This window comes from Ursus americanus, chromosome 36 (assembly GCF_024610735.1).
Source record: "Ursus americanus isolate L20-20 chromosome 36, mUrsAme1.1.p, whole genome shotgun sequence".
In the NCBI taxonomy this organism is placed as follows: domain Eukaryota; kingdom Metazoa; phylum Chordata; class Mammalia; order Carnivora; family Ursidae; genus Ursus; species Ursus americanus.
In genome coordinates, this window is record NC_142162.1 from 18,935,290 (window position 1) to 18,960,307 (window position 25,018).

The following is a 25,018-nucleotide window of genomic DNA, read 5'->3' on the forward strand; positions in this document are numbered from 1 at the left end:
AAAAATAGATTATTAATAATAATGTGGAGGAGGGGCGCCTGGGTGGCTCAGTCAGTAAAGCATCTGCCTTCTGCTCAGGTCATGATCCCAGGGTCCTGGGATGGAGCCCCGCTTTGGTCTCTTTGCTCAGCAGGGAGTCTGCTTCTCCCTCTGCCTCTGCCTGCCGCTCCCCCTGCTTGTGTTCTCTTTCTCTATCAAATAAATAAATAAAATCCTTAAAATAATAATGTGGAGGAAAAAAAGCCTAAAACTCATGGCACCCAACTTCTTGCTCTTGCCCTGCAGATGCTTACTTGGCCTTTTCAGCTAACCTGAGCTCCTGTGGCACAAACTCTGTTCTGTGAGCCCCGTAGGAAAGGGATAGAGCCGAGCTCCTGTCCCGCTCACGGGGTAGCAGCTCGGCAGGCAGCTCTCCCCCCCACCCGAAGGCCAGGCATCCCGCCATGCGTCCTGAACGGACAGCCTTTGCGTAAGATCTTGTGCCTCAGATTTTGAGCGTCGCCCTTAGTGAATTTGTCCTTCTAGTTGGAGCCCTAAAAAATGGTCCAGGGGGAAAAAAAAGAGGGGGGGGTCGTTAACTGCTTTTTAGTTTAAGACTCTTCTGTTGAAATATTGAACTGTCGTCCAAATTAAGGCATGTTCCCCCATCATAGAAGTTGAGGCAAACTAACTGTGAGTCTGACGTGGCGGTGGGAGCCACCCGTCCTTCCAAGCGCTGTCCCCTGCTAGTCACTGGCCCGTCCAGCACTGCTTCCTGGGTGCAGCTGGTGAATTACCTGCTTCACACTCTGTAAACCAACACCTTTCAAGGGTCATGACTTCACAGGACCCTTCTCAGTTCTCCTCATTTAGCAATTTCAGGGGTCTCTCCATTCCGGCCGTGCTTTCGCGAGATAGATCACCAAGGTTGCCAACCTAGAAAAACATCTCTGAAGTTAATGACAGCTCATAAAATATTTTTGGAAGCAGTTTGTTTACAGAAATCTACTTGTTAAGAAATGTTAGCACATATGGATACAACTATTCATCTGGTTAAACAAACTGATTAATATCCAGGGTTTTCTTGTAATGTGAGGGGTTTTTTTTCTTTGTCCTCTACCTGCTAAGGATTTTAGCTTTTAAACTGTTGGAATCACATGTTCATTGTGCTAAAATAAGCAAACTAACTTGAATTCTTCTATTATAATTACATGAGAAACAATATGATCGCTTTGTTTTGACACCCATTTAATCGTGTTCAATATTATTATTTTTTATTATACTTTTCCAAGAAATCCCAATAAGAGTAAATACCAAGTGGTAACATCACATAATACAAAGACATCCTTAAAAAGGAAATTCAAAACCAAATGAAAACCTGATAGCTTGCAATTATTAGAGAAAAAAAAAGCTATAGTTTGGGATTCCATCAAAAGAAATTACACCTATTTGATTTTTAAATATATTTGAAGGCCAATTAAAATACAAAAAAATCACTGGGACAAATTAAGGAGAAATAATAATATTTTCAAAGGTGTAAATTCACTTCCAAATGAAATGGAAGTGTTGAGAACTACTTTAGGCCACTTGTAATCAATTTGCGGTGGTAGAGAATCTTTACTTCTTGTTCTGCTTAACATGGTTTCCATCAATACACGTTAGCTTGATGCAAAATCAAAATGGATGCAGCTTCATCATATTGTGTGGTGAGGGTGACAATTGCCCGTCATAAAACCCAGAATAATATCGAGACACACAAATGACTATCTTATAAAACATCCAATGTTTTTGTACCTTGTGAGTGAATGATAAACTGTAGCATTAAGCTAGTGTCAGGACGCGATTCTGTTTTTGAGTAGAGGAGACATAGCATTTCACTAGGGATGTATGATTTACCTACAGATTAAATATATCAATAGAAGAGCAAGGTACTATGCGATGGCATATTAATGTCACTAAATTGTCCTTGGCATTTAAGCCATTATTAGTCAAAATAACAACTTCTGCGTCCAGGTGCAAATCCAGAATGCCTCAATCCCTAGACCTTCGGTCTATGGCCCACCCAGTCCTCATGCTGTCCCAAATACTGGAACTTATCCCTGCAGTGAAATGTACCAAGCCCCTCTTTTACCCCTACTGATTACAGGCAGTGCTCAGTAGTGCAAAAAAGACCTCTAGTTAGAGAGTTGAAAACTAACATTTTTATGCCAATAATTTGCTGTGTGATCTTGGGCCAGTTGCTTATTGTCTGGGGGGACACAATTGTTAAAAAACATATTGGGATGATCTCTTCTAGATAGAAATCTCTATGAATCTAGAAACAGCTTTTCTGATAATCCGAGAAACAGAATGTTTCCCACCTTTGCTCTTCAGCTCATTAGGGACTGTATTGGAAGACATTTCTAGCCAAGGTCTGGCGGTGAGCTAGGGAGAGATTTGGGAGCAGGGAGAATTTTCCTTGCCCTCTTGGTTGGTAAATTTCTCTGGCCAACTTGCCTTGTGCCCCAAGTTCTTTCCGTACAATAGTAATATTGGTCTTGGAGACACCATTTTTTTTTTAAGTGTGCACACAAACATGTTTTCCTCTGCTCATGTGTATCTAACATTGCATTTAGTGGTTTATTAAAGGTCATCAAAATTTTTACTCTCAGATGCAGCTTTGCCTCATTTTTACCTTTTCATGTACTTTTGTATTTGTACTTCTTGATATCCAAACACTCCATGAATTTTTGTAGCACACATTTCTTCCACCTATTAAATCAACATATTATCCAAGCATATGCATAAGTCCAAGGAGGTAACCTAATTTTTGCTACTTTTACTGACTATTCGTTTTCTGCTTTTTCCTTTTTTTTTTTTTTTTTTCTGCTGTTTAATTACTCTGGGGTATAGAACCCTTTCTTATGAAATGTTTCACTACTTAGGATATCTTAAGACTGCTCCCCACACATGCCCACACATGCACTCATAGAGACCACAAACCACTAGGACCCACAAAATGAGCTATGAATTTGCAGAAGGTAAAGAAGTCTCAGGGGATTCATGACTCCAGGAATAAAATCTTGGCAAATAATTCACTCTGAGCCAAAGCAAACTTTAAAAGTGCCATTTAAAAAACCCATAATGGGTCAGTAATGAGTGAATAAGAAGTTTGGTGAATTTTATGAAAAATGCAAATAAGAAATCTCGTTATACCAATAGCTATAATTTACACTATGGGGAATGGATGGTTACTTTCTCATTTTTAGTTCAGCTAAATACCAACAGGGTTTCTGTTCTAAGTATATTACTTGCCGTGGTTATGGTTAATTATGCAGTTGCCATACTCTTGACAGCAGATAGTTCAGGGCTGTTGTGGGGTTATCCCAGAAGCTGTCCTCACAGCTCCCTACTGCTCAGGTCACTTTAGGACCAGGAGTTGGAAACTTAGAGAGGCTGTCACTCAGCCCACAAAGGAGCCACTGATCGCAGTGTAGATGTTGCAGGAATTCCTCTCTTCATATGATAAAGTTTTTCCTGGAAAAAGTTCCATAAACTAAATTTTTTATTTATTGAATTCTGCTTTCCTAGTGACATGCATACACGGTCATTATAACAACTCGTGATAAGGGAACTTTCTCTTCCCTAGCCCTCTGTGTTTATGGTCAAAGGGTTTGTGTACACTTACCTACTAAGAAGCTTCGTATTTGGAAGGACCTGCAATCGTACAAATAATCCCCCCAGTAAATTGGCAGAACTTTGCATTTTTCTAAGTCACATTTGAAGACCGTTCTGTACAAATATACATGGTAAATGTCCCAAGCAGCTGACTTATAAACAGAATTATCATAACCACAAAGAATAAAACCTGCTTATTTCCCAAGCAATAAATTTAAAACTACTTCGACAAACTATTCCATGAATAAGGAGAGGAGATGGTAGACTTAGAAATGGTAACAAGTATAGGAGCGTCGACTTGAAAAAAACTAAACACCTCTTTTGACCCTCTGCCCTCTGGAAACTATCATTCCATCTCTTTCCTTTCCCTTCTAGCTTCTTAGAAGAGGAGTTTTGTTTATTCTTACTTCTTTTTTGTTGGCACACACTGCCTTCTTCCTGTATCAGTAAGGGTAAAGCCTCAGCTGCCATAGCAAAGGCCAAAATAACAGTGGCTTCAACAAGAAAAACTTATTTTCCTTTTGCATAAAAACCGTGAAAACAAGCACTCCTCCTCCATCTCTTTCATTTGCTCCTCATTTTCTTCTATTCCTCAAGAGCGAAGCTTTTCCGAGGTCCAGATGTCAGTGCTCCTCTTTTCTGCTCAGCACCCCCTCCCTAGCTAGTCCCATCTATTTTCATAGCTTCCCCTGCCGGCTCTGCCAGCCCCTCCCAGGTCTTCCTCCCCAGACCCAAACTCTTGAGTTCCAAGTCTTAGACCCAAATCTCCGGCTGCACAGGAACCATTCCTGCAGGGTGCCCAGCCTCGATTTGCAGTTCAGTTAAGTCCCCGTTGGAATGTCTTCTGTCTCACCTGAGGCCTGCTCCTGTCAGGTTCCCAACACTTTGGTCAGCATCACTGTCCTCCTCCTAGCAGCCAAAGGCAGGCTGAACTCCTGATTGATCCTCAACTCCACGAGATCATTTCCCACCTGCTGCTGACCTCTCCGTTTTGCCTCCTCAGTGGTTATTCTTCTGCATCTTGTTTTCACACTGGCTCTGCCTTCGTTCAGGACCTCAGCTCTCACCTGGATTATTGGAACACCCTTCTGTTCTCTCTGCATATGTGTTTTCCATTTCCTCTCTAATGTCCCTTAATATTGTATCCAGTTTTCGTCTTAAAACAGAAGTTAGATTACATCTATTTCTTTAAACATATTCTGTGGTTTTCTGTTACTGACAAAATAAAGAAAAGAGAGTTGAGCATGGTTGGCGCTTATAGTCATGAACTCATCGTGTCCTTACAACAGCCCTGAGAAGAGGGTGTATTGCTGTTCCATGGAGAAGCCCGGAAGAGAGTAGATCAATTGCCAGTATCACAGTTTCACTAGGAGGCAACAGAATGGGGATAAAAGATAGAGGTCTTCTTTGACACTAAGCTTAAGCTCTTTTTAAAAAAAAGATTTATTGATTGATTTGAGAGAGAGAGTGAGCATGCATGGGGGGAGGGGCAGAAGGAGAGGGAGAGAGAGACCCTCAAGCAGACTCCCCACTGAGTGTGCAGCCCAATGTGGGGCTCAGTCTCAAGGCCCTGAGATCATGACCTGAGCCAAAATCAAGAGTCAGACGCTCCACTGATGGAGCCACCCAGGCACCCCAAGCTTGAGCTCTTTCAAGTATTCCATATTCTCTCCCAAATTAGAGTATGAGCCTTCAACCACTTGCCCTTAAATTACTTTCCAGCCTCATTTCCTATAGCCTCATCCTGCCTGTCCTCACCCCAATGACTCACTGTTTCTCACACATGCACATTCTTGCCTTGTGTTTTCATTGGATAATTTCTTTACACTGTATTGTCCCCGGTTATTTTGTATTGGTCACAATGTAATCATTTGGGTTTTTTGTGTTTTTGTTTTTGTTTTTTTAAGATTTTATTTATTTGACAGAGAGAGACACAGCGAGAGAGGGAACACAAGCAGGGGCAGAGGGAGAGGAAGAAGCAGGCTTCCTGCTGAGCAGGGAGCCCGATGTGGGGCTCGATCCCAGGACCCTGGGATCATGACCTGAGCCGAAGGCAGACACTTAATGACTGAGCCACCCAGGTGCCCCCACAATGTAATCATTTGTTAATGACTGCCTCCAAAACCAGCTTCTCTAGAAATTTTCTGAAATACCCCTAAGTAGAAAAACTACTTCTTCCTCTCGTCTCTGACCCCATGTTTTTTTGTTTTGTTTTTTAACATCCTTTAGAACTTAATTCATTTCAACTTGTTATTTTAGCAGTTTATGTGTCTTTTCCCATCTCTAGGACGTAAACCCATTCTTTGTGTATGTTCTATGGTTCATTCTCCTGCACAGAGCCTAATAATTGTTTATTGGCCTAGAAGGGACTTCGCTACATTGTACAACATGATAGTAGGTGGGCATTGAAGATCTGGGGTGGTGTAAGAATTTGGGGGAGGAAGTCCTCCCAAAGAAATGTGGAGGTTAGGGAGGACTTTAGGAAGATGTCAGGACCACACTGAGCAGAAAATTGTAGAGGGGATTCGGAAGCCAGTGGAAGAATGTTGGAGATCAGCTGCTCCTAAGTCTGCTAGGTCTTTCAGATCACCTGGAGAGCTTGGCAAAAAAGCAAATGGACCTTCTGCATCAGAATCCCAGTGGGGTGGAACCCAGCAATCTGCAGTTTTAGTGAGCTCCCCAAAGTGAGGGCAGAGCAGGAACTCATTCTGTATTTGGTTGTCTCAATAAATGCCTTGGCTTCACCCATCCCTTGCTTAACTATATGCAGTGAGCTCTGAAAGTGGGAGAGAGGACTGCTCCCTTACTATGTTCTGTGTTGGTTTTTACTATGTTCAGCCAAGTCTAGGAACTGCTAGACTTAGGTGATCTTGAAGGTGTATTTCAACCCTGATATCCTGTGATGTTAGGTAGGAAATGAGCTGAGCATTGACAGAGCAGATGAATTAAGCTGCTTAGAGAGGAAAGGGGTAAGGACATTCTTGGAATCACGTGGCAAAGGCCTGGACCTGGGAGTCGTAGGGCCCATTTTGGAGGAATCACACAGCGTGATTTCTGGGACCAGCCTAGGTGCCGTCTTTTCTGCATGTCCTTCTCTGGGTACTCAGTCCACATCTGTCTCTCATTGTACAGATTCACAGCATGTAATCAGCTTGATTTAAACACGTACTTCTAAAATATCTATTATGTCTTTAATGCTATACAAGTTATGAGACCCTGTTCTGAAAGGGTTTAATCTACTCACATACTGCCTCCTGCATGAAGTATTCCCCAATCTCTGTGAGTTATCTTTTCGCCACAACTCTGAGGGGTTAGCTTCCCTTCGGTTTTGGCATTCGTGATTTCTTTTTCACTCATTTAGTTACAGACATTTTTCTCCCTTGAATGAATCGTGAGCCCTAGAAAACAAGGGCAATGTCTCATACTTGTTTTCTCTCTTGCATCTTGTATTTCCTTATACATACTAGGTGCTCAATTAATATTTGTTAAATAAACGATCCCTGTGTTTTCTTTGCCACGTTGAAATTGATTACAGGATTTGCTGTCTGCTAGTGATAGATGAGACTTCTTATTTATTTGGATTTTGGTACTAGAATTCCCCCAAATATATCCCATATGGGTTGCTTAGGCCCAAGCATCTAAAATCTTAATAGCTTTGTTAAAGAGGATAGACATGTTCAGAACAAGAAAGATTAGTCAATGGGGTAAAACAATCACCTTCTCTGTTCTTGACTATATTACTTTCAATTTATCTTAAAAAAAAAAAAAATAGAAAAAACAAGGAAGTGAAGATCCTTGGGGTTCATGGCTGTGCCAAGCCTCCAACCTTTTCGGAGCTCAAATAAGAACATGAGAGAGCATCTGTCCGCACTCTACTTCCTTGGCTTGGCGGACAGCAATGGAAACCCACAGTAAGTCTCCTTCATTCAGCTAGAATGTATCTAAATTGCTTATCTGTGGGACTCCTGACAGCTCTTGCCTTGGGCAGAGACTAGATGGAATAGGGGCCTGCCTGGGTAGTATGATTTGAGGGGTGCCAGAAAGGCTACCCTGCTCCACAGTCTCCCTGTTTCCTCACCCTTTTTGTTGCAGTCACCCTGAAACCGTGCGAACAGACTCTGATCGGCTCTAGGTTTTGGTGAGACTTGCTAGGTGGTGTAGTTTCCAAAACCAAAAAGTGGAGCTTGGCTTCTGCAAGCACATGCATGTCTTCATTATCAGGATTGGAAAGATCTTCCAAAGACTAGCTGTGCGTTGCAATTCAACCTGCAGATTAATGACACGGGGCCAGCTTCGGTTTGCAAGCTGTCTCCCAGACGCCCCTCCCAGAACAAGGAAACACAGTGCTGTTACCTTTCACTCTGCACCTACGGGGCTGGGGCAGCTCAGGGTGCTTCGTCTACCAAGTGCAGAGTGATTGGCTTTAACTGCTCATGCATTCCAGGGTAAGTCCAGGGACCCCCCCCACCACCACACTTCCACTCCCCTGTGGCCTGGGGGAGAAGCTCTGCAAAACGGAAGAGGCCTTCGTTCTGCAATTAATCATTTGAAGTCAAAGTATGTTTGGGTACTACAGGGGATAGCCCACAAGCACTATGAAGTGGCTGATTGCGTAGCTGCTGAAATTCGGTCTCGAAGAGCACTTCCTTCATTGTAAATAGAAAAATATCTTAGGAATGAGGTAGGGAAAAATTGTCAAACTTAGGAAGGAGAAGTGATGGGCTAATTTATCACAGGATAACTTTTAGAGACTAGATTCTGATGCGTAAGGAGCTTTTAAGTCAAGCTCTTTTAAGTCTTTTAAGTCAAGGACCTGTATAACTTTCTTGCTGGTCTGTCTTACCATGGCCACTGATGAGACTGACCTGGGGAGCCTGGGGTGTGAAGGATTAGTCGTTGTCGAGCGTCAGACTCTGAAGAGAGAACGAGCGTAGAGAAGTGTGTGTCTGTCCAAGTATATAGGCCTGTCAGCCTGCCTCAGATAAATGATTTTGGGGTTACCCACTATTTCATACTATCGATTGCTCTCTTCTCTTTTGTTTTCTTACCCTTTGGAAACATTCCCCATGCACTAGTCAGTGGTGTTTTCATCAGCTGCTGCTGTGAGGAAGAAATTTCCCTTTACATGAGGAGTTAATGAGTTTGGTCTTGGCATTGCTGTTTTTTACTTCAAGGGTGAAGAGTGACTTTACTTAGTTCATTGACTTTCATAAATTTATCCATGTGTGATAGTTACACCAAGAATTCAATAATACCTCGTGAGGGAGTATTATCAAAGCGGACAGAAATGAGGGAGCTTTCCACAGCCCCTGGCAGGTCTCCACGATTACACTTACTTATTTAGAACCAAAGCTGGTCATTAGCCCCCTTTCCCCTGGTTGTTGAGACACAAACTGTGGACAGTGCTTTTTAGAGACTTGAGGAATATCAGAATATCAAGAGACCTGTGCAAACTCCACAGAGTACCCAGAGCCTGACTGCTGGTGTCCAGGCTATTAGGCAGTGACTGGAAGGCTAGCCTGATAGCTGTGTCCTTCTAAAAGCACATCAAAAACAACCCGTGATGTTAATGCTGTCTATCTTGCAGGAAATCCTAATGAGGAAAATACCAAGATACCACCTTCTCCATCCAAAGTGCCATAAACCCTGTGGTATTGAGCTTGCTTAAGCAACAAAGCCACTTCCACACCTCCCCAAAGACCGTGTAGTGTTCTTTGTTCCTTGGCCTGTGCCGCTTTGTTCAAGGCTGCAAGGAGGTCATGGCACAGGAGTGAATCGCCAGTTGGTATTTCATCTTTGCAGCTTCTTATACCCTTTCCCTGGCTTTTTCTCCTAAAGGGAGACCATACAAATATCATCACTTGCTTATAGAAGAAGCTGTTCCTATTAATGATTGGTAAAGCCAACCTACACTGGGTAGCCAGACTGGCAAGTGATTTATTTTACAAGTGTGATCTCCAGCGGGCACCAACACCTCCCTTCTCCATCCCACAAAAACTTCATCCACCATTCAGAGCGCCCTAGGCCAGAACTTACTAGGCCATTGACAAAGGCCTGTTTTTCTCATGTTCCTTTGTTGATCATGTCCTTCTGTGTAATTCAGAGTAGCCACCCAAAAGAAGAGTTCTTGTACTTGTTAGAAAGATTCTGCTTCACATGACCTTAAATTTTAGGTTAAGTCTAGTGAGATAGTGGTTTGAACCTTCAGCTTTTATCAATCCAGCTTTTACGGAACTCAAGCATTCCCTATGCCATGCTGACTTCGAGTCCCATTTCTATACACGTTGGTGCACGGAGCCTGCCTTGTCCCCCTTCAGGACTATTTTGACCTTCTGTCATTAGTGATGAGTGATATTAAGTCTTCCTTAAACAGGTTCACATTACAGCTGGTCAGATTTTGTGCTTTTACCAACATGAATTTCATGAACTGTATTCCCTGCAGTGCCTCCTTTTTCTTTCCCTTTATCCACCTGTGCTTCTGACGCCATTGACTTTGAATGCCTTCAGTGAAGGCGTGGGCTTGCATGCAGTGATTGATGTTTTAGGTCACACCGGATGGCTAACAGGGCTTCCTCTTTGAAGCTAGTGTCACTACAGGCAAAGATTCTACTTCTGTACTCCTGAAGTCACTTCCTTGGGCCTGTAATCTACACGACAAAAGCCAGTGACGTATTAATAAGTATGTCCCGGTAATATTACTAGATTATATATTTTCCACTTGCTGAGATGAATTGGTCACTGTCATTTAAGAGAACTTCTAACAAATATCACCAATAGTTACTTAAAACAGAATGATATTTTGTGGGGTCATTTACGCTTTTGTTTTCATTTTTTAAAAGACTTTCTATTTTTAGTGCAGTTTTAGATTTACAGCAAAATTGAGAGGTACTGAGATTTTCCACATACTCCTTGTCCCTACCCAGGCATAGTCTCCCCCATTATCAACATCGCTCATCAGAATAGTGCTTTTTATTTTTTTAACCAAGGATTGCCTGTTGTAATCCAAAAGGAATCACAGATACCAGTCAAATCATGTAAATGTTAACCTGTATTTAAGCAAAGTCATCAATTTTTAAGACTTTATTTTTTAGAACACTTTTATATCCACAGCAAAATTGGCAGTACAGAGATTTCCCATAATCCCCCTGCACCCTCACATGCCCAGCCTCTCCCATTATCAACGTTCCTTACCAGAGGGTCCATTTGTTACAACTGATGAACCTATACTGACACATTATAATCACGCAAAGTCCGTTGTTCACTGTAGGACTCACTGTTGGTGTACTTTCTATGGATTTGGATAAATGTATAATGACACATATCCTTCATTATCATATCATGCAGAGTATTCTTACTGCCCTAAAAATCTGTGCCCCATCTATTCACCCTTCCCCCCATCCTCCGCCCCAAACCCTGGCAACCACCGATCCATTTACTATTTCCAAAGTTTTACTTTTCAAGAACATTTACCCATTTTTTTTAAAGATTTATTTATTTGAGGGGGGGGGGACAGCATGAGTGAGAGGGGCAGAGAGAAAGGGAGAGAGAATCTCAAACAGACTCCGCACTTAGCATAGAGCCCAAGGCAGGGCTGGATCCCACAATGCTGAGATCATGACCTCAGCTGAAGTCAAGAGTTGAATGCTTAACCGACTTCACCACCCAGATGCCCCAACATTTACTCATTTTTAAACACAAAAATTAACCCCATTGTTTAGAGTACAGACCACAACCTGAGTCATGATTTGAGATGTTATATCCAGATACCAGTTAATTGCCTGCATAACTTTTTTCATTAAAAATATGGCCTAACCCAGGGCGCTGGGGGGCTCAGTCAGTTGGATGTCTGCCTGCGGCTCAGGTCATGATCCCAGGACCCTGGGACTGACCCCCAGTCGGGCTTCCTGCTCAGCGGGAGTGTCTGCTTCTCCCTCTCACCCCTGCTCATGCTCTTTCTCACTCTCGAAACAATAAAATCTTAAAAAAATATATATGACCTAACCCAAAAAACAAATAATCCAGTTTTTAAAAAAAGGGCAGAAGACATGAATGGACATTTTCTTAAGACATACAGACGGCTAAGAGGCAAAAAAGATGCTCAACATCACTCGGCATCAGGGAAATACAAATCAAAACCACAATGAGAGACCACCTCACACCTGTCAGAAGGGCTAACATTAACAACACAGGAAACAGCAAGTTTTGGTGAGGGTGAGGAGGAAGGGGAGGCCTCTTGCACTGTTGGTGGGAATGCAAACTGGGGCAGCCACTCTGGAAAACAGTATGGAGGGTCCTCAAAAAGTTAAAAATGAAACTTCCCTACTATCCATCAATTGCACTACTAGGTATTTACCCAAAGGATACAAAAATAATGATTCAAAGGAATACATGCACCCCAATGTTTATAACAGCATTATCAACAATAGGCAAATTATGAAAAGAGCCCAAATGTCCAATGACTGATGAATGGATAAAGTGGAATATTACTCAGCCATAAAAAAGAATGACATCTGCCATTTGCAATGATGTGGATGGAGCTAGAGAGTATTATGCTAAGCAAAATAAGTCAGCCAGAGAAAGACAAGCACCATATGATTTCACTTACATGTGGAATTTAAGAAACAAAACAAATGAACATGGGAAAAAAGAGAGGCAAACCAAAAAACAGTCTCTTAACGATAGAGAACAAACTGATGATTACCAGAGGGGAGGTGGGTGGGGGATGGGTTAAATAGGTGATGGGGATTAAGAGGGGCAGTTGTGATGAGCACTGGGTGTTGTAAGTGATGAATCATTAAATTCTATACCTGAAACTATAAAACAAAATGATAAAATCATCTTTCAAGTAATATATATATGTATATATATACATATCTCCTAGCCTCATACTTATTCAAAAGTTAATGGGTTGACAGTCTTTTTATAATTCAGACAGTTATTTGGAATGGAAAGAAACGGAAAGAGCAGATGACAAAAACAAAAAACAAACAAAAAAACACCAAAATAATAAAACATTAATTGTAGTCACAGAATTAAACTGGGAGGAACATTAGGCAGAGTGTAATTAGATGGATCCATTTCATTTTCATTCTGGTTTTAAAGGCAAAGAAAACCAACAGAAATTGGAGAGTAGGGGCGCCTGGGTGGCACAGCGGTTAAGCATCTGCCTTGGGCTCAGGGCGTGATCCCGGCGTTATGGGATCGAGCCCCACATCAGGCTCCTCCGCTGGGAGCCTGCTTCTTCCTCTCCCACTCCCCCTGCTTGTGTTCCCTCTCTTGCTGGCTGTCTCTATCTCTGTCAAATAAATAAAAAAAATCTTTAAAAAAAAAAAAAAGAAATTGGAGAGTAGACTAGAACTGAAATCAGGAAGATCAAGCAAAATTCAAAGCGTGACCTTTAAAAAAACGAACCGTAATGAACTGTGAGGTAACCCTACCTTTATGAGAAAGAAGTCAGTGGGTGGCCCAGTGGGCTCTTATTTTTCCCCACATTTCAGCTTATCTGGATCCTTCCCCACAGTTCTTGTCTGCGAGTATTTGTCAGCTACTGTTAATCGCACCGCCTTAGAACATATCTGGAAAGTAACAAGCAGAAGAGAGTGGTAGGATGGCCACGTTTCAATTTTTAAAGATTTGGTACTTTATTAGAGCCCCAAAGCTGGAATCTGGTGGCTACGGCTGTCATAAGAATGGTCCTTCTAAAGGGCATCGTCCTCTTAATCTGTTGTCCAGCTCCAGCTTCTCTTTAGGGAGAAGACTTCTGTTGGCTCATTCTCCCGGAGAGGAAGGTTGTTTATTTCTTTTCTCTTTCCCCCTCGAGGCTTTGATGGGTTCCACTGAAGTCCATACACTGGGGGTCTTCTAATTTTTTTAGACGGAGCTCTTTTTGTCCAGTTAAAAACATACATGAAACCCCAGTGTACAAAACAGGAAAAATGAAGCTTTTCTAGCTGAGGCACGGTTTACAGATGTCGGGATCTAGAAGATCCCCTAAGTCTTCCTCCTCTCCCTGAGGCATCTTTGCTGAATGTTAAGGCTCTTCGGCAGATAGTTTGAAAACGCTGCTCTAGAGTATTGGTTTTCCCATCGTGACGAGGAGTACAAAACAGCCCACCTCCTGGATATCACGCTTAGCTCTTGATCGGCTGGTGTGCTCAACTCCTACGGTCATAAAGGAAAGCACTTCTGTTATCATAAACTGCATTATGATTTCAATATTTTCTGCCTTGTATACTGTTAACCAATGGAATGCTGATGTCAAAAGAGTAAAGACATTGTCCTTCAGTTTCATCAATGGCTGGGTCCTGACGTGGTTTGATTTAGCTGTGGGCGTATAAACCAGCCTATAGAAAGCTGGACGTATACCCAGTTTTAAACTCTCCCAGGAAATGAGTTTGCAACAGTGGGGAACCCAAGCCTGTGAATGGGAAGGCATGTCACTCTCTGTATTGCACTTAGCTGCCTTGTGACCCCAGATCTCTGACGGGTGAAGGAAAAAAAAAAAAGTATGATTTTGTAGATTATCCATCTCCTTTCAGTGATAGGAGGGAATGATATTCTGTGACACTTGTACATTCTAAGCAGAAGCAGACTTCCCTCCCCAGATAGTTCTAATATGAAACCAAGGTTGCAGATCGCATCTATAAAGTAAGGACTTAGCAGGAACCTCAGAAGACATGGCTCCCAGTCCCAGCTCATACTTGCATCTTTCCCCAGTAGTTTTTGGCAGCATTTGAAATTTACCAGGACCCTCAATAACTCCTTACGGATTCATTATAATGAGAAAGTAGAAAAGATAGGGGTTTCAATAGCCAATTTTACTGAGGCATTTATGAATCGAGCAGTTATTTTCTTTCTCTAACTTCTTTGTCTGATTTTTTCCCCTATATTTCAGATTTTTTTTTTTTTTTTGGAGGGGGTGCCATGGAACTTTGAAATCAAGTCTAGGTATTTGCCTGTGGGTAATCATGAACAACTATGTGTGATTTTCTAGAGTAAATATTTAGACCAGAAACAAAAATAGAACCAACATCTAGGCCAGAACCAAAAACCAGTCCATACACAATGGAGCCAAGGGGGGAGATGGAGCAAGTAGGTGGCTAGCAACTATTTAACCAGTTCTTTTTAACTAAAGCAGAAAAGCTCTTACCTCCTAAGTGAGAGAAGCAAATTCCAGACTCAGAGAAAGTTGTATTAACCTCTCTGAGCCTCAGTCTTCTTTTGGGTGATGTCATGTGGATACTTTTAGGAATCCCGGAATGTATACATAAGTTGACATGTATAAATATTTAGCACATTTGGGTGGCCTTGAACACCCTTTCTTTTTGCTTATTCAGGACTCAATCAGCTCATCAGTAACTAGAACTAGATTTTCCAACATTTTTACTCCACCCCCCCAAAGAATAAATGTAAAAGCTAATTATTCTACAACTCTGGGTATTTACTAAACATTTAGACTTGTTTAAGGTGGAGAAGGGGGAGCTACCAATACCAATCATTTGTCACGTAGAGATTTGCTAACAACTGTCTTGTGCATGGCACAGCGCTTGATGTCAGAACAGGGAGGAGACCGAGATACGCACAAAGCATGACCATCGTCCTCAAGTGGTTCCCGTGGTTTAAGGGAAATCAGACACCTATACCGTCCTAAGATGAAAAGTCCTTAAGTGCCTGAAGAGAGACGCAAAGTGCTCTTTCACTTGAGAAAAGGGCAATTACTTCTGGCTGAGAGAGATGAAGGAAGCTTTCATGACTTTGGCACTTAAGCTGAGAGCAGAAGAATGGGAAGAATTTGAACTCATGGAAATGAGTAAGAAAGTCTCATCGAGGGACCAGTAAGAGCAAGAAAAGCTTGGGGCAAGGAGCGAGTAGTTTGCCTGGGGCCAGGAGCGCATGAGGGAGGGGAAGGAACGGGTATTTGAGAAGTGGTCCTATAGGATATGTTCTGCGCTGTTGTCAGCAGCGGTGTTAAGCAGGTGTGGCATTATTCCCGCTTTTAACAGAGTTGAGGCTCAGAGGGTTAAGTGATTTGTCCAAGGACAATATAAAACCAGATCCATGTCTGAAAACGTAAGATAGACAAGTAAACTAGGTTTGGGGGGGGGGACCTCTGACTGCCAGGGTAGGGAATTTGAATCCTATACGGTCATTCTGGGGTTAGCAAATTATGGCCTGTGGGCCAAATTTGGCACACTACCAGTTTTCGTAAGAAAGGTTTGTGAGGACACAGCATTGCACCGCTGTTCATTCGTGTGTTTTTTTCATGGTTCCTTCCACACTACAACACAGAGCCGAGTATTCGCAGAGATCATCTAACCCCAAAGGGGAGAGGGAATGAGGGGTTGCGCAAAATGGGTGAAGGGGACAGAGAGATACAGGTTTCCAGTTATGAAGTGAATAGGTCACAGGAATAAAAGGCACAGCATAAGGAATATAGTCGATGCTTCGTGAGAGTGTCCTTTGGTGACAGATGGTAGCTACGCTTGCCGGGAGCACAGTACAATTTATAGAGATGTTGAAACGCTGTTTTACACCTGAAATTCGTGTAGCATAATAAAAATTTTAAAAAATAAGATAATAAATAATTTTAAAATAATAAAATAAAAATATTTAGGAAAAAACTACAGAAAATCAGTACTAATTCCCATTCACAGCCTTTCAGCTGTTGTGAAAGGATCTGACTGGTCTGCATTAGTTTCCAGTTTAGAGATCAACCTTAAAACTGGATGGCCTCTACTTTTAAGACAATATACCCTTAAAATCAACAGCTTGATGATATTTATAGATCTTAAATATATAGTCTATATAGCCCAAATGATCTATATTGAAATTGTCTGGGATATAGCTGCAATTCAGATATTAAAGAAAAATCAAGTAAATTGTCCTACAAAAACAAAACAAAACAACAACAACCACACTTAAAGTATTTACTGTCTGGCCCATTGCAGAAACCCTTTGTTAACCCCAGCTCTAGCTGACTGAGAATCACTGAAAGTTTTCTAGAAGGGAAGTGGCCTTCTCAGGGTCATGCATTACTGATTGAGAGTCCACTCCTCAGTGGAATGGACAGAAGGAACTAGGTTGATTAGAAGACTATTTCAGTGGTCCGGGCTCTCACCCCTTCACTCCCGGACTGTCACACTAGCCTTCCAGCAAGTCTCCCAGCCAAAACTTCGAAGCTTCGAGAGTACAGGCAGGCAGCAACGATGAGGGAAGTGCCCTGGGTGTGAGAAAGCCATCTGTGCGGACAAGCTGATCGATGGCCCCGCCTGACCCCCAGGACTGCCGGACGCCAGGGAGGGGCGGGAGGTGCCACAAACAGAGGCCGCCCTGCAGAAATGTCACTCCATGTCACCGTCCCTTCCGTTGGCGTGAGAGAGGTCAGAACGCCGACTTCTTATGTGAAGTCTGCGTGTCCAAATGTCAGCAACTGAATTCAAACCTACTTAAGCCTCCTGCGGCTGACTGAAAACGGCGCCTAGATTGATTTAAGCCCTCTGCTTTGCAGTCCATTTCGTAGCCTCCACAGTAGCAGCTCCTGCAGCTTCTTCAGTAGGAATATGACACTGTGTCCACAGGTGTTCGAGACCGTCTGAAAGACAGACGGACTGACGCACCAGGTCAAAGCAGCTTTAAAGACCTACCTAGATGCTCTGCTGTCCCAGTGTACGTAACGTGGCCAGATTGTCGGGTTATTGAAGTGCTTATTTCTCATCAGAGGGGTGATGCAAGAGCAGCTGGCAAACACCTGGCCCTCTAAAAGTGAAGTGGGCTTTAGCGTCAAGGACATGTAAGCAAATCTGGTGAGAATTTGCAGGCTGGCGTCTTACAAGATCATTCTTAAGCATTGGCGAAGTTCTTTTCAGGTGAGAAGAAGGGGCTTTCTATTTCAGTGGGCCTTAATGGACTTGAGTATTTTCCCCTAATCTTTCTTGCTGCTGGAGCTTTTATAGTTGAGAGATTAATCACTTAGTCATGCAATTATTTGGTATTTGTTGGTCACTTACTATACGCCAGACACGTGCAAAATGCTGAGGAAAGACAGGCAGTGACATCCAATTGGAGCTTTAGAGAGGCTTTAGAGAAGCTCCAGTCCAGTGTAAAAGGAGGAGAGGGGGGCATGAAAATGATCACAGCACAGTGAGATGAGGGATCCCTCGAGGGGAGGTACCAACTCTCTCCGACCATATTCACCTTTCTTTATGTAATAATGTGCCCTGGAAAAAAAGTTGAAAAATATTCCACTTTGTTAATAAAATAACTTTACATGTCCTAGAAAGTCTTAGGCAGGACCAGCTACTTAATTTGTGGAGCCCCTTGTTGAAAAGCTCAGAATTTCAAGCCAGTGACAGCAGAGCGTCGAACCAGGTGGCCCCATGTCACTGCACAGGTTGCAATGCCTGTGACGTCTCGTGGGCTCAGCATTCTCAAGAAAATCAAATCAAGGGAGCAGTATTTGGGGAAAGTAAAGAATTTTTCCCCCAGTTTTGTCCTATGGGTTTCCATTCATTTATGGCACGTATATGAGTGCCAGGTACCACATCAAGGGCTAGGGGTGTCGCAGTAAAATATGGCTACCATCTCTACCCTCGTGTACCTGCAACCCTGCTGAGAGCTTTGCCTGTGATAATTTTCATTATCTGGCCCAACTATGTCCTGGCATATTAGTTAATCTCAGAAAAATATTAAACTTCCCAGCGAGCCTAACTTTACGTTTTTAAATATATAGTAAGTTGAAAATACAATTTTTGAATGTATCTTTCCATAAGGAACAAATATTTTGGTGATCAGAAAAAGAAAGTTAATATGAAAAAACATGCTTACTCAGAAGTTCAATAATACTTAAAATTTAAGTGTTATCTGTATTTATTACCTCCAGGGAGTTTAAAGAAGAGAAATGAGAGGGAACAGGTGCAGTCTTTGTCTTGAAGTCTTGACCCAGGCACACCTTGTTTTATTGTGCTATTCTTTATTGCACCTCACAGACACTGGGTTTTTACAAATCGAGCGCCTGTGACAACCCCGCATCATGATAGCAAGTCTATGGGCGCCATTTTTCCAACAGCATTGGCTCACCTCACGTCTCTGTGTCATATGTTGGTAATTCTCCATTTCAGAATTTTCATTTCTATTGTATTTGTTGTGGTGATCTGTGATCGGTGATCTGTGATCGGTGATCTTGGATGTTACTGTTGTGACTGTTCTGGGTGCCATAGGCCACGCCCATATTAGATGGTGAACTTAATAAACGTTGTGTGTATTCTGACTACTCCACCAAACAGCCGTTCCCCCATCGCCCTCTTTCTCCTCAGGTCTGCCTATTCCCTGAGACACAATATTGAAAGTAGGCTAATTAATAACCTTACAATGGCCTCTAGGTGTTCAAGTGAAAGGAAGAGTCACACACACATCTCTCACTTTAAATCAAAAGCTAGAAATGATTAAGCTTAGGGAAGAGGGCATGTCAAAAGCCAAGATAGGCCAACAGCTAGGCCTCTTGCACCAAACAGCCAAGCTGTGAATTCAAAGGAAAAGTTCTTGAAGGAAGTTAAAAATGCCACTCCAGTGAACACATGAAAGATAAGAAAGTGAAATAACCTTATTGCCGATACAAAGAAAGTCAGAGTGGTCTAGACAGAAGATCAAACCAGTCCCAGCATTCCCTAAGTCAAAGCCTAATCCAGCGCAAGATCCTAACTCTCTTCAATTCTATGAGGGCAGAAGAAAAGTTGGAAGGTAGGAGAGGTTGGTTCATGACGTTTCAGGAAGGAAACCATCTCCATAACATAAAAGTACAAGGCAAAGCAGCAAGTGCTGATACGCAAGGTATAGCATGTTGTCCAGAAGAGCCAACTAAGAGCATTAATAAAGGTGGCTCCACTAAACAACAAATTGCCAGTGTAGATAAAGCAGTCTTCTGCTGGAAAAACATGCCATGGAGGACTTTCATAGCTTGAGAGGCAAGGTCAATGCCCGGCCTCAAAGCATCAAAGGAGATACTGACTCTCTCGTTAGGGGCTAATGCTGCTCGTGACTTTAAGTTAAAGCCAGTGTTCACTTAACATTCTGAAAACCCTAGGACTTTTAAGAATTATGCTGTATGGGGGCACCTGGGTGGCACAGCGGTTAAGCGTCTGCCTTCGGCTCAGGGTGTGATCCCAGCGTTGTGGGATCGAGCCCCATATCAGGCTCCTCCGCTAAGAGCCTGCTTCTTCCTCTCCCACTCCCCCTGCTTGTGTTCCCTCTCTCGCTGGCTGTCTCTATCTCTGTCAAATAAATAAATAAAATCTTAAAAAAAAAAAAGAATTACGCTATATGTACTCTACCTGTACTCTATAAACGGAACAACAACGCCTTGATGATGGCACATCCGTTTACAACATGGTTTACTGAATATTTTATGCCTGCTGTTGAGCACTGTTCAGAAAAAAGATTCCTTTCAAAATATGACTGCTCATTGACAATGCACCTGGTCACCCGAGAACTCTTTTGGAGATGTGCGACAAGGTGAATGTTGGTTTTCACGCCTGCTAACACGGTATCCATCCTGCAGCCCATGAATCAAGGAGTAATTTTGATTTTTAAGTCTTGTTATTTAAGAAATACATTTCATAAGACTATAACTGCCATAAAGAGTGATTCCTCTGATGGATCTGGGCAAAGTGAGTTGAAAACCTTCTGGAAGTTCACCATTCTAGACGCCATGAAGAACATATGTGGTTCATGAGAAGAGGGGGGAATATCAATATAAACAGGAGTTTGGAAGAAGTTAATTCCAACCCTCATGACTTTGAGGGTTCAAGACTTCAGTGGAGGAAATAAGTGCAGATGTGGTGGAAAGAGCAAGAGAACAAGAATTAGAAGTGGAGCCTGAAGATGGGAGTGAATTGCCACAATCTTATGATAAAGTTATAATGGATGGGGAATTGCTTCTTACCGATGAGCAAAGAATGTGTTTTTTGAGATGGAATCTACTCTTGGAGAGAATTATGTGAAGATTGTTGACATGACAACTAAGGATTTAGAGAATTACATAACCTTAGTTGATAAAACAGCATCAGGGTTTGGGAGGATTGACTTTAATTTTGAAGGAAATTCTAGTGTGGGTAAAATGCTGTCAGAAAGCATCTCATGCTGCAGAGAAACTATGCACGAAAGGAAGAGTCAACTGATGTGCCAGATTTTACTGTTGTCATATTTAAGAAATTGCCACAGCCACCCCAGCCCTCAGTGGCCACCACCCTGGTCAGTCAGTGGCCATCGACATCAAGGCAAGACCCTCCACCAGCACAAAGATTACAACTCGCTGAAAGCTCAGATGATGGTTAGCATGTTTTAGCAATAAGGTATTTTTTAAATAAGGTCATGTACCTTTTCTAGACATAACATTATTACTCAGTAGACTACAATATAGTGTAAATATAACTTTTATATGCACTGTGAAACCAAAAAATTCATTTGACTCTCTTTCTTGCAATAGTGGCTTTATTGCAGTGGTCTGGAACTAAACCCACAGTGTCTCCAAGGTAGGACTGTAGCTTCTCTTGTTTTCTTTGGTTGAGAAATTTTTGCCATACCTACACCAAAGTTCAGCTTCTAGATATGACTTTTAGAATCTGTGTTCGGATCTGAAAAATTAAAATTAAAGTGAATTCTTTGGTTTGCTTTCAGGACATATCTTGATGGTATTCCCGTGAGATAGTACTTTGCTAGCAGCACCACTTACTTCTTTGTACTCAAGAAACTCTTGTCATGCATTCTTTTTTTTTTTTTTAAAGATTTTATTTATTCATTCGACAGAGAGAGAGACGGCCAGCGAGAGAGGGAACACAAGCAGGGGGAGTGGGAGAGGAAGAAGCAGGCTCCCAATGGAAGAGCCTGACGTGGGGCTCGATCCCAGAACGCGGGGATCACGCCCTGAGCCGAAGGCAGACGCTTAATGACTGAGCCACCCAGGCGCCCCTTGTCATGCATTCTTAAGGAGATCCTTTACCTCTGTGTTTGAAGATTCCATAACGGTTACCCCTTATTGACTACTTGCTATACACCTGGCATACTAACTGCTTTGCCTATATGAATTCATTTCATCTTCACAGTAATACCATGTGGTTGACATTAACCTCCATTTTATAGATAAGGAAACTGAAATTTAGAAATGTTAAGTTGCTCCAAGTCTTCTAATAACTGGCGAGAGTCAGAATCAAGTCTCGCTGATGCCGAAGCTCGGCACCACCAAACTGCGCCTTCTCCGCACCCGTTGTGACTTCTCAGAGCACCCTGTGAAAGGGAGATGATAAAATGGAAGGAGAATGTTTGAAGAAGAGCAGGGTGGAGTCACTGGGATCCGAGTTGTCCTGGCAAGTCTGGTGTGTCTGTGACTGCCTGTAGACTGCAGAGCCATCACTGACCAGTAGCGAAAGGTTTGCTGTGGGGACAGGACCTCAGGTTGGCTCTCCTCTCCTCTGCCTCCACATCCCCAACCACTGGCATCACTCTGACATGCTGAGAACATGGCGCGTGGCTCCAGGGCTGCCGAGGGATGTGGGAACTGGGGAAAGGCAGTGCTGAGCAGGAACATGGTCAAAGACCAACTCCAAAACAAGAGACCAGAATTCTCAGGGGAAAAGGAACTACTAAAACAAAAGATGACCCCCACCAAAAGCTCCCTGAAAGCTAGGGAGCTTGGGGGGCAATAGTAACTCCAAACCATTTCATTGGAATTGGGATTAAACAGTCACTGATAGGGGTGCTCTTTGAAAACACATCTTGCTGGAAAGAAGCCAGGAAGAGGCGATTCTGCAAACTGTGACCTTGTCTGCAGCGCCCTCATCTTGGCTTGCAAATCCCTTCATAGTCAGAGGGTCCGATGTAGTCTGACCTGGATTTGCTCCTTTGGGTGCATTCTCTTCTTGTGTGGGTATAGTCATAGTTACTGCTGTAAACGGAAATGTTTAGAAACATTCAGTGGTGTATACACTCAGACTTACGTCAGTGTTGAGAAGCGCCCATTCTCCAGGCAGCTCCGAAGATGTATTTCTTAGGTTATAGAAATCATTACTCATCTGTGTCTCATTTTTATTTCTTTTCTGATACACAAGTCAGGACGTTGAATTCGTTGTAAATTACTTGTGCATGCGGGCAGGCAGATTGGATTACTAAACATGCATTTTAAGTAAATTGTGTAAAATTAGCTAAGTGAAGAAGTAAGGCACTCAACTACTTCTTCGATATTGAGCAAGTATATCATTGATATTGAGCAAAAGATTTTCATCTGAGACCCTGAAGCAAAAGCGTGTTTGTTTTTTTTTAAATGTCTGGGTTTCTGGATCTTTATTTAATACTTAAAAAGTATTTTTGAAAAAAAACTGAAAATAAAGAAAAATACAAAGGATAATATAACACATCCATATTTCCACCACTTAGAATTAACTTTTAACATTTTGCTACATATTAGTTTTATAATAAAAAAACAAACTTTTATTATAGATAAAAGTAAAGTTCTGACAATGTCATTCTCTTCTTCCATTTTTCTAGTGATAAGCTCTATCATGAAACTAGTGAGTATCTTTCCAGTCCCTATGTGAATATAGGTAGGTGTTGCTAGGTGTGTTTATACACACACACGCACGTCCATGGACAGTATTGTTGTGTGACTGCTATTTCTATATGTACCACGTGCACAGTTACAACAGTAGGAAGCCTACAGTGAGCGATTACACTGCCTGAGCTGCACAGAGACGGTCCCAGTCCTTCCAGTGACCCTGTGGAGCAGCACTAGTATCATTAGAGGTGACTTGCCCAGGGTCACACAGCCCATAAGAGGTGGGGCTAAGAATTATCTTAACAATAAAATCCGTCAGGCTCTGGAGCCCGAGCTCTTGACCATCATGCTAGATGGCTCCTTAAGTACACCACTCTGCAGAATTCTTCACTCTCTCAGTACCATGTTTCTTTTTTCTTTTTTTTAAGATTTTGTTTATTTATTTGACAGAGAGAGAGACAGCCAGCGAGAGAGGGAACACAAGCAGGGGGAGTGGGAGAGGAAGAAGCAGGCTCATAGTGGAGGAGCCTGATGTGGGGCTCGATCCCAGATCGCCAGGATCACGCCCTGAGCTGAAGGCAGATGCTTAACCGCTGTGCCCCCCAGGCACCCCTCAGTACCATGTTTCTGACACCTGTAATTGTTGAGTTTGTAAATCTAGTTCATATCTTCTCACAGTTATACAATTTCCATTAAATGAGTATAATATGTAAAGCAGCATTGTAAGGCGGTTAGGACCTGTAAAATAGCAATATCGAAACTTTCCATCTCATCAGGCCAGGTGAGAATTAAATGGTTAAATTCAAATCAAGCAGATAGAACACTACCTGACACTGAGTAAGCACCCAATAAATGTTAGCTGGTATTATTTGCTATTATTGTCGATCCATTATTCTAAGGATCGTAATCATTAGATTGTTTCCAATTTTTCATTATTGCATATATTGCCCCGGAGAAAGCCGTGTGTCAACATACGTAGGTTTCTTTGGGTTTCTTCCTGGAAGAGGAACTGATGGCTCATAGGGTGTACATGTTCTGTTTCCCCTGATATTGCCAAAGCCAGCTCTGCAGATCTACACTCCTCCCTAATGAACTGTTTGGCGGTTCCCACTTCCCCGTATCCTCAATAAGAGTTGATATTGTCTAACTATTGGCTGTGCAAATATGATGCTATAATTCATACACTATGAAGTTTGCCCTTTGAAAGAGTGCAATTCAGTGATTTGTAGTGTATTCGCCAGGACGTGCCACCATCATCTCTACCTAATTCTAGGAGAAACCCCTTTACCCATTAGCAGTCTTCCCCCCTCCCCCCAACGCAACCCCTGGTTGTTCATCTAGGTTCAATCTCTATAGATTTGCCTACTCTGGACATTTCCTATAAATCCAATCTTATGTGGATTTTTGAGGCTCTTCCATGCTGTAGCATGCATCAGCACTTCATTCCTTTTTCATGGCCTAGTAGTATTCCACTGTGTGGATAGACCACATTTTGTTTATCCATTTCTGTTGTTTCTTCTCTTGGCAGTTATGAATAATGTTGCCATAAACATTCATATTAAAATTTTTATATGAACATATATTTTCATTTTCTTGGGTATGCATATATATTTATACACCTGGCCACGGAATTGCTGAGTCATATGATACCTGAGCTTAACATTTTGACACACTGCCAAAGTGACTACACCATTTTATAATCCCCTCAGCAATGTCTGAGGGTTCTAATTTCATCCACAGCTGTACCGACAACACTTGTTACTATCTTTCTTTTTCATTCCAGCCATCCTAGTAAAGCGTTATGTTGTGGCTTTGATTAGCATTGCGGTGATGACTAATGAT

At 42.3% G+C, this 25,018-nt stretch overlaps 1 protein-coding gene across 2 annotated transcripts in view; it reads left to right on the plus strand.

The window, feature by feature from the left end:
- Positions 1 to 25,018, plus strand: part of FMN1 (formin 1) — a 403,510-nt gene that overhangs the window by 359,607 nt on the left and 18,885 nt on the right. The window lies entirely within an intron of this gene.